The sequence below is a fragment of the Pinus tabuliformis genome, chromosome 3_1 (genome assembly GCF_031772625.1).
Source record: "Pinus tabuliformis cultivar Carrire ecotype Pingquan chromosome 3_1, CPIR1, whole genome shotgun sequence".
Classification (NCBI taxonomy): Eukaryota; Viridiplantae; Streptophyta; class Pinopsida; order Pinales; family Pinaceae; genus Pinus; species Pinus tabuliformis.
Window position 1 is genome coordinate 85,236,664 of NC_142301.1, and position 11,357 is coordinate 85,248,020.

Below are 11,357 nucleotides of genomic sequence, written 5' to 3' on the forward strand. Positions count from 1 at the left end.
ACAATCAAAATGACTCGAGATTCAAACCAAATTGCTGGGACACATTGATTAACATGACACCATCAGTCACCAAGATGTGGTCAATATGTTTATGTTTTTTCAAATAAGTGTTGTATACAATAATTCAATTAATGTGTTTGTCATTTTTTAGAGGTTTTTTGTTATATTTGGATCAACAAATCACAGGTGAAAAGTTACAGAAACTATTAAGAGATCAAGTCGACTACCCTCTTTTTTATTTCATGACTAGATCTAAACGATTTCTAGAAAGATTTCATTGGTAAAATGAAATCCCATAATATCAGGTACCAAAATAATTCCCTTCTTGGATGATATTCATGCTTGGCAATTGCATCAGAGAAATATCAGTGGTTTTTAAGGTGCAAAGGCTACACCAAACACGGCACCCAAACCTGTTCCCACAATGGAAAGGAGAAAAACTTTACATTGTAAACCTGTTGACAGGTTCAATACTGTGAGAGGCAGAGACAAAATAATGGTAAATAAAAATTTCATGATCTGGATTTGTTTTTTTTCTCTTGAACATGTTTCCCTTGTATCCTCAACTTTTTCTTAATATAATAGGGAAACCTTCTTCCACTGATATGTTAATTGGACATTACAGCCTTTGAGATGACATGATACGGCATTTCCTTGTTGATATATAGGCATAGCATCACCTCCTACAATCAGAATCAACTATATATCATCACCTCCAATAGGGTATGACCTTTACTGTGATCAGACTGAACTCTGAAATATGCCTTTTTAATAAAATGTCTTCTGTTTTACTCTAAAAAGTTCAAAACCACTCCCAGCTTTGATTCATACCATGCAAAAACTCAAATTTCACAGTTCGTACATTTTGCAAATGAGTGAGTTTTTTTTTTTTTTTGGTTAATTTATTAATTTTTTAATTTATCATTGTTGTTTGTTGCGGGTATGGACAAATCACTAAAATGTCATTTATTCAACTCAAACTGAACTTGACAAATCAATCCCTAGAATGACATGTATACAACTCAAGCTGTGAAATTCAATCATTTAGATCAATTTTTTACCGAGCTAAAGTTTCCTGAAGGTATGCACCAAATCATACTATGTTGGGGACTAATTTTATCCTCGTTAACGGAGCACAATAAACAAGAGATGATTCTCCTTTGTGGCTATGATTTTGTTCCATCATTCAATCCATAATTCTAGACAAGTTACTTTCAAGAATTCGATGCTCATTACTTTCCAGATGTTGGACCTCTTCAGCTGGCACCAAGGAAGTGAAATTTTCCTTGAAGTATTTCCCATTCCATATACACATTTATTGTATGCACATATTGATTGATTGATGAGCCTACCTAGGAATTGTCTTTCCCCTTGGCGCTGAACGCACCTAATAGGGCTAATTGTATAAGCATCCCGAACACAAATGTAATAAATTGCTTAAATCATCAACGAAAAAGACATTTGAAGGTGAGGCTAGTGTGGAGCATTTTTCCACCCCTAGCATTGATTATGGCCTGCTTTGATACTTCAATGGTTTATTTTTCTAATGATGCTGGTCTTACTGGATCTTGAGTGTATGTTTTAGGTGGCTTTTCACAAATGCATTTGATATCCCTTGAGGGATGGCTTCGCTTTTTTGTAACACAATACAGAGGACGTTTGGCCTAGCATGAGAACTCTTGTGACCTTGCAACCTTAACGTTGTCTCCCTAGAGAGGAGTGTTTGCCCTTCAGGAGCCTCCACATGGATGTATGGCCCCTTTGACACCTCTAGATGATTAAACATTGAGCCAAGAAGTTAGGTCATTGGCATGGTTCATGATGTGCCCTAGAGGATCCAAGATTCTCTAGGTTGGCCTTACATTTACTTGATGGGCATTGCATGGTCATTTTATTACATTTTATCATCATGTAAAGCTATCTTTAGGTTAGCACGTGACCTATTGTAACTTTGTTGATATTTGTAACTTGGGCATGGTCTTGTGCACAAGCTTTAGTGTCTAACCATCTAGAAGTTGCTTAATGCACCCTTAACCTTGGAAAATTACTTTAGTGATTAAAGTAATTTCTTTTTACAAGGTAAAATGAGTTAATTTAATGAAATGCAAATACTTTTTCATTAGTGAGTTAGATAAATCTGAACCATCGATTTCGAGTCAAGTGAGATCTCAATAATCAATCACTTAGGAAATTATGGTTGTGGATTCAGTGATAACTCAAACTTATAAAATAAAGGCTAGCCCAAGAGAGAAGACACAAAACAATGAGTGAGCACAAGACATTGAGAGAATGACATCTCAATAATGGGGTGGAGAATGACTTGCATTCAAGTGTGCCGAGTTCGAGGTAGGTGCAAGAGATAGGAAGGGAGATCCAAATCAACCAAGTAGGGTTTGATCAACTGGATTAGATCTAGGTTCGAACCTTGTTGTATGTACATTTCCTCAGTAGGCCATTTTCCCATTAAGGGAGTTAATTTTTAATAAAGCATTGTTTGATTGGGCATATTTTTTTTGTGTGGTGTGATTGAGATTGGTTGTGTTTTTGTTGAATATTTTTGTTTATGTTAAGATCCAAGTTGTGTTTTTATTCAATAGATTTGTGATAAATTTGCTAAGAATTCACTGGCCATGTTACTAGGTTCCTAATTTAATATTGTTGAATGCTTAAAGCTAATTTTAGGGCTTTCGATTGTAAAATATGTGAAATTTGACTTGGAAACCGTCCTATGAATAGAGGGGAGTCATATTCTTTTGAATCATCGTCACATACACTTATAACATAGTTACCGATTAAACGAGAAAATGACCAAGTACCCTTTCTTTTGAGGTAGTAAAAAATCCCTGATTTTGAAAAATAGTGATGCAAAATACACTTTTTTTTTTCTGCATATTTTTGGCACTTTAAATTTTCTTATGTATCAAGTATGAACATTATTTTTATATATTAGTGATTTTCATGCTGATTTTGAATAGTGCTGATGCAACATCAACCTTTTTTTTAGAGGGTTGATTTTTGACACTTTAAATTTTCTAATGCCTTCTTTTTTCTGTAAGAATTTTTTCAAGTGTATTTTTGTATTTGTGTTTTCATTTTTTTTTTCAATTCTGTTTGTAATGAAATTTTAATTTTTTAGCGTGGTTAAAAAAATAAAGAAATGGTCAATATTTTAAAGTTAGTATTTTCTATATGTTTATGTAATGTTAATTAATATTTCAATGGACATCAAATAATTGTCACTAAAATACAATAATTTTAAACTTTTGACCAAAAAAACACATTTTCTATATAAATATAATGAAAAAAATACACATTTTCAGAATTTTTGTCAAAAATGACATGTCAAATAAACGATTTTCATGGGAAAACCCTAACCAAAAAAACTTTAAAAAATAACATTTTTATGAATTTTATGTTAAAAAATAATAGTAATCACAAGTTTAAAAAATATAAAATTGATTGACATAAAAATTAAAGTGAAAATTAGATCATACAAATGTTGAACATATAACAACAATAATCAAATGTTCATTTTTTTCATAAAATTTCAAAATCAAAACATTACAAGTAAAATTAATGAAGATCTCTCAAAATTGAGTTTGATTTGCAATCATAACTTAAACGTCATCAAGAATATCATATAATCCATGTTTATCGTCTTTTTTAGCTTTATTATTTTTTTCTTCCATAATATTTCTTGCTTGAGTTTTTTCATTTTCCTTTTTTAATAGATATTTCATGTCTGCAAATCTTTCAAAGTGTCATTTTCCAATCATTCCATATAATGGTGGTTGAGGTTCTTTTGCCTTTTTTGCCACACAGGATTCATTAAAATCTAATTTCTTCAAACCAATTCCTTGCATTGCATCTGGAAGAAATTGAAGGGCATTAATTCTTTGTTGAATAAAATTGCATTGTAGTGGGTCTCTTTCAATCACAATGCAATTTATTCCTTTTTGTATGCAACATGCTACTGTTGTACTTAATCATCAAGTACATAAACAATAAATAAGTAAATTAGTATAAACACAAAAACAAAAAACAAAATATTAAAATTCAATTCTATATAATAAAACTTACCTGAACCTGAAAATAAATCCAAAACCCAATCTTTTTCATTTGAACATAAATTTATAAGATGGTTAATCAATGTTTGTGGTTTTTGATAAATGTTAACTCTCTCCTTTTGCATCTTTATCCTCATGTGTTACCTTTTTTACAACAACATCATAAACCAGTACTTGGTTATGACTCTTTCCATCTACTTGGTTCAAAAGAATGGATTTATAGTTATCATCTTTTGCCCAACATTCAACATGGATGAACTCACAATCATTTGTAATTCGTTGATCTTCGAAAGAAATAAGATTTGACTTTTGCCTGTAACACGTCATAGTAAAAGTTCAATCCACTTGTACAAAAAAAGAAGAAGTTATATTAATCAAATATACAATTTCAATGTCTTACCATGTAAGTTGCATCCCTGAGTTTGATTTTCCCTTGAAGCTTGTTAATAACATTGCAAATTGTGTTTCTGAATAAATGTCACAAATCTCCAAAGTGGTGATGTTGTGACTTCTTGAAAACCCGCAACCACTTTATTAAAAGCTTGATAAGTGTAAGGCTCACTATCTTTTTTTTCACTTGGAAAAAATCGTAATTTCCATTAATTTTGAAAAATACATTTTGTAGATGCCAAAGCATCGCAAAGACAAGGCTATGAAGCCTAACAAAAAATGGTTGACACAAGTGTCAAGTACAAAGAAGAAAAAAAACTGATGAAAAAAAACCATGCCTGGAGCACTGAGATGCTTGATAGGGGGAAGATCAAGTTTTCCTCCCCTTTTTCTTCTCTACCTTGCGCCATTCGCCTTGAGCCGGATGCATGGGAACGAGTTGAAATGGGTTTTCCTCACCGGGTCGAGGGTTTTCCTTGTCAGAGTCCGAGGTGTCCGATTTATGCTGCCTTTTGGTTCCACTGAGTTCCATTGTGTCGGGAGCCTTTTTCGGTTGCGATTCCATAGGCACTTGTGGAGATTGTTCCTACGGTTCTGCTTGGCTGTTCTCATTTGGGATGGGCAATTCCTCCTCACCTTCTTCCTCTTCCTCAGGGTCTGGTGGGGGGAAAGTCCACCCTTTTTTCTTCTTCTTCTTCTTCCTTTTTTTTTTTGTTTTTCCAGATTTCCTCCTTCTTTCGCTGTCTTTTTTGAATTCTGGGCAGGCATTTTGTAGGTGCCCTGTCTGCCGGCATATTCTGCACCGGAATGTTGTATTTTCATAATCTATTGTTTGCATCCAGCTGCGATCTTTATGCTTCAGTACTATGCGGTCCGGTAATCCTTTGCTGAGGTCAACTTCCACACAGATTCGTGCGAAAGTGTAGATTCCATCTTCCACTTGCTGAGTATCCATTTTAATATATCTGCCAAAAGAGTTTCCGATGCATGCGAGTGTCTTTTGGTCCCAAAAATGTGCAGGGAGGTTATGTAGTCGAACCCACACTGGCACCCTGGAGACGATGTAGGTGTTTGCATCAAAATCTGGGGTCCAAGGTGTAATGAAGAGTCCTGAAGATCCCCAAAACCACGGTCCCTCCTGAATAACTAGGGCCCTGACCTCTTCTGATGGAAGTTTGACTATAAAAAAGCCTTTGGAGCAGAGCATGACATCACAATTAAGAGACCATTTTGTGAAAATCCAGTGGAAAAGGTCCATGGGTTTTGGCCAGAAACCGTTGAAACGACAGATGAGGGCTTGTCTTTCGTAAATGTTACGAACCTCCTCCGCTTCTGCTGTATCTATTGTTAGTTCAGGTGTATAGTTCAGTTGCTCCACAATATATGCACTGGGTTCTATTCCGGCTTGCTGCGGGGTTGTAGAAGAAGATTTTCCCCCTTGTAGAATATGCTTGTAAGATGTTCCTTCGCTTTTGTGCTGCTGGTGTGGATCTGGGCTGTGTTTTGTTTTAGATCCACTGCCCCCTTCTGTTTGTTTTCGTGGGCCACTGGTTGCTGAACCTCCCCATAGCTTCAAGTTGACAATAATATTAGATCCTGGCTTGATGTTGTAGTAGTCAATTGTTCTGTGATCTTGTAACGATCTGCCTTCAGAGAGCAGATGTTGATATCCTTTCGGGAGGCCAATGTGATTGGAAATGTTTTCCTTCAGATTTGAGACATTGTCTGAAGCTTGAATCCAGATTAGGGTTGATTTCCCAGAGGGGGGTTTTATAATGATTTGGAAACGTGGATCTGGTGAGGTTGCCGCCACAGACACTGTGGGAGCTGTTCTCCTCTGTTTTGTATTCAGGCTATCCTCGTGCCATATATCCCCTTCTGAGATCTGGGGAATCAGATCGGTGTAGAGTGCCTGTGCAGGACCCATCACCGCTACCGAAACAGGTTTCTTGTATGCGCAGTGTAACGGGTGGCTGAAATTTTGTGCATCCCAGTTCGGATGGCCATTCGCTGGCCAGAGTTCCAGAGCACTTGGATCTTGGCGTTTCCTTTGTTTTTTGGGTAGATCCAGTCCAGATCTGGAATGTTTGTATCTGTTCACAGCAGGAGGGAGCACATCCGCTCCATGCAGCCAGGCTCTGTTGATTTCAGCGCTGGATTCGATGGGAAGACCTGCATATCCAAAACCCATCCTATCCAAGCTTTTAGCATTTCCGTCTCCAAGAATGACAGCTGTATCCCTTGGAGGAGATATATGGCTAACCTGTCCCAGGCAGGGAAAGAAAAACCCTGCAAAACAATTGCTAAAGCTATATATATTCTTTGCAGGCTCCCCTTCATTGTCGTTATCAATATCGTTCCCGAACTCAGATGGGAAAAGCCCCCTGACCATTCCGATTTCTTTAATTGTCTTTATAATATAGACCCGCGTCTCTATTTGTAGTGTTCCAACTGTGTAGAACACGACATTCACCTTCTTTATTGCCTCCACAAGGCTTGCATGATCCTCTAATGGTCCATGGATTATATTTGTACCTGAGGCCTTGAAGGATTCCAGAAGCAGGGCTTTCTCAGAGTTAGAAGAAAACGTGGATTCCCTGGCGAAAAGGAAGGTAGGATGGCCGAGATCAAGGCTAGTCTTGGCAACATGTCGTCCACTGCAGCCTGTTGTGTCGATTATTAGTGCCCTGTTGCTTCCCATCTCCGCTCTCGCTGAGAAGAATCGCTCCAGCGATCGAGTCCCGAGATCTCCTGAAATCGCAATTCTCTGCCCTCAATTATTCACGTAAATCCTTTGTAATTGTGTAAGGCTCACTATCATATCCAATCTCTAAGAAATTGAAACTATAAGGAATGTCTGCAATAATCAGGGCATATTCCATTTTACTTATGAGTTTTGAAATGTTTTCATAGTCACCTTGTATTATTTGATATTGGATAGTGTCCAACCCATTCCAAATGAAATAGCGTAGTAAGAGTAGGATCAAGTTCAACATTCCTAAGACTCTGTTTTTTCAGCTTTTCAAACTTAATTTTTCAATGAATTTTTTGTAAGTATTAGGTACTCCATTCACATCCTTATTCAACATCTTTAAAGAAATAAATAAATATAAGTATAAGTAATATAATAAAATAAAAAATTATATGAATAATATGAATGTAAAAATCAACACATCTTTTTGAATGTAAGATAAAAATCTTTGAGTGTTGCTGTAGAACTTGATTATGGGTAGTTGAGTACAACATCATTCCAACTCTCTTCATTCAACATTACAACCATATGTTCTTGTATTTTCATATAAATCTTATGACTGAATAAATAAAGTAAAAATTGTTAATACAATAATATGTATAACAAATAATACCAACAACAATATGTTATATTTAAAAAAAATCATAATCCAAAAAAAAGTAAAAGTAATTCAACAAACTTACTTTTGAAATTCCGAGCACATTTCCTCCAATGACGATTCACGACTTCACACGACATAATACTGATTTGACTAGTTTGTCATATTTCACTCCCTGCAATGTTTTCCAAGGTGCAATAGTCATATCATCTGGAAGTTGCTTCATTTCAGGACATTTTTGTGCCCTACAACAACCCCCCATTTCATATCATCTGTGCTTCTTTACAATCAACATATGAAATGGGTCCCTTAAAAAGAAAATTAATTGGCATTAATGATTTTGTTCGAAAAGGATATGATAATCAAATGTGTTTGCGAATTGAAGCCTTTTTCGAATAACAATGTTCCCAAAATAAAACAATCTTTTGTTATTGCGATAAAGCGATCGCAAGATCGCATATCGCATATCGCAATAACAAGAGAGACGCATTTAAATGGCACTTTGGTCTTTGCCGATGCGATATCGCTATCGGCGATCGGCGGTATTCAATGCATACACAAAAAGAGCACATATCTTACACCCCGATGCGACGCTATATCGGCGATCGGCTATCGGCAGTGCCTCCTGTGGGAAAACACTTTAAGTTATAAACCCCCGACCCGATGCGATATCGCTATCGGCCGTCGGCGGAATCCCATACACTCTCATAAGGCGCTCAGGTTTTTCCTCGATGCGATGCGATATCGCTATCGGAAGTCGGCAAATCACTTAATCTGCATCTGGTAATGTGTTCACGCGCCAGTCCGATGCGATGTCGCAATCGGCATTCGCCAAGACTTCTTTCAAACGATAGTGTAACTCTCTCCTCCGATGTGATGCGACATTGTTCATCGGTAATCGACATTTTCGAAAAGTGATTGCTTTGAGCCTTAAAACTATATTTAAATCCGGTTGATAAAGCGCAGATTTCAAAATGCCGTTAAATGCAGGGATAAGGTAATGCATGCGTATTTAATAACTTTGCCCCTTCGATTAACGAATACTTGCGTCTAAAGCATTTTCATATCTGTTGCACGCGTTAGGGGGTCATTCAGCTGAATAACAGTATAAAGGTCATTTAATGGGTAGCAGGCCTTAAAAACACCATTAATGCATATGCGATCTCTTACCAGTGATTGGATCCGCAGCCACTTTTTGAAAATTAATATCGCCACGCTTCAAATGATATATATCTTTCCCATTATGCTTTGTCTTCATTATTTTTCGTGTTACGATTTCTCTTGCATTTGTGTAGAGTTCGTTTGTTGAGAAAAGCCTGAACATGATGGGGAAGAAACACAAGAGGGGTACCGGTTCCACTAAAACACCTGTTACAGGTCAAGCTGCTACAATTTCGAAGAAAGGCCTTATCTCGGACACTACGTACATTGGTCTTGCTAGGACCACATGGCAGGGCACATATAATCTGTTGGAGGCCGAGCAACCGCAAGTGACAGTGAGAACGGCTAGTGTAGATGTACTAAGGAAGTCTGATGCAACGCTCAAAGACCTGGCCGACTCCTTTTTACACAGAATAGCGGCCAGAGAGCAGGTTCTCCCTTACACAGATGTGGTGCGCTGGGCAATTGAAGAAATCCCCATCACTGATAGAACTTTTCATACAAGGGATGGAAGGATTTTTGGGTCATTCAAGCCTGATGACCTGAGGCAAATGTATCATCTGCCTGAACCGGAGCTAGTCTATAACAGAGCCTTCGTGGAGAAATTCGCAAAAGAAAATGAATCACCATCCGAACCCCTCCGAGATTGGAGACAGAACCCAGCCAAACACAAGCATGAAAGTTCGGGTAAGTACTCCAACGTTTCTTTGGCTTCTCCCTATTGCTATGCGGGGATTATGATGTGTAGATTGTGGGGATTACATGACTCCGTTAATATCAATATTGACATGGTTCCCCTAATGGAAGCGGCGGTCAATAGTATAATTATGGATTGGGCCACTATTCTTTCTGATAAGTTGGTCACAGCTGTTCGTGAATTTAGAGCCAAAACCATAGTTACCGAAAGGAAAATCCCACCGTTTTATTATACTGCTTACATTATGGATACCCTGTGTTTTAATTCTGAGTTTCCTGTCCTCGGTTGGAGATGGACCACCCAAGATCCAACACCCATTCATTTATACCATCAGAAATTGTGGAAGTCCTCTTACAAGGACCATTTATATCAAATTTGCAATGGTTTCATGGCGCCCATTCACTATTCTATTTATGACAAACCCATTCCCAGAATTTCCTATGAAGCTTCTTTTGACTTAACAGCCGTAGCAAGCTGGTTCGGAGAGGAGCATTTCACCTATATCAGAGTTTTTGGGAGTAAGGCTAGGCCGCATGTCCTCCCTTTATATATCCCAGACAAACTGTTAGCCCGGGAAATCTGCTACCAGATTATGGCCGAGAGTGTCACACAAACTCTCAAAGAGGAGAAGAAGAGAGGTTGGCCCTCTTTTCCTTTAAGAATTGGGGTTTTTACTCTGCTTAATTACAAGCATGCAGAAAAAGAAGCAACAAAAATGCAAGCTTTATCCTTGGCCACTATCTCAAACGGACTCTATGATCCAAACAAAATCGCTTACATTGCCCTAGAACAGGCGAAATTAACAAAAGTTGATCATCAAGAGGATATGTTTGATGACATGTTCATCGCCGCCGATACAATCGGCCGTGCCAAAGAGCTTGCGCGAATGAAATACAATGATGAGGCGTTGACTGAGTTTAACAAACTTAGGGAGCAGAGGTTGCAAACTCTGCCTCTAGATTTATTATCCACAACCCCAGCGTCTTCCTCAAGCGAGCCTGGTCGGCAAGAGATACATCCACCTCCTGTTACAACTGAAGAACAGGATAAACAACAGGAGGAAAGGCAGAAGAAGCTGCAGGCTGAGAAGCAAAGAAAAGAGCAAGCAGAGAGGCAGAAAAAGGAGCAGATAGAAAGGCAGCAAAAGGCACAGAAGGATCAAGAGCAGAGGAAGAAGAAGGAAGAAGAGAAACTAAAGAAAGAACTAGCAGATAGGCAGAAAAAGGAATTGGAGGAGCAGCAGCGGAAAGCGCAAGAGGAGCAACAACGAAAAGCACTTGAAGAACAGCAGAAGTTAGAACAAGAAAAAGAACGGAGCAAAGCCCATACAGAGCAACATAAGCAAACCTCCACCGATCCTGAATTGATTAAACAATGGAACCAATTCGATTCCATTATCAGTGGTAAGGAAGGCTCCAAAGACACAGACACCTCTAAAACAAGCGATGCGCCCGATACCACTTCTTCTCAGGTTCTAGGAGGAACCAGCGGCCCACCCATTTCACAGGATGTCGAGGTAATCAATAAGGACCCTTCCGATCAAATTGTTCTCCAGGTGGAAGAAATTCCTCCCCTGGATATTTTCTACAGCCCAAAGCATAGAGCCGTTATTAAGCGCTCTAAGAAAAGACGAAGGCTTGATCAACCTTCTATCTTTCCTGAGCAAACAGTCATGGGCAATATGGTCTGGAA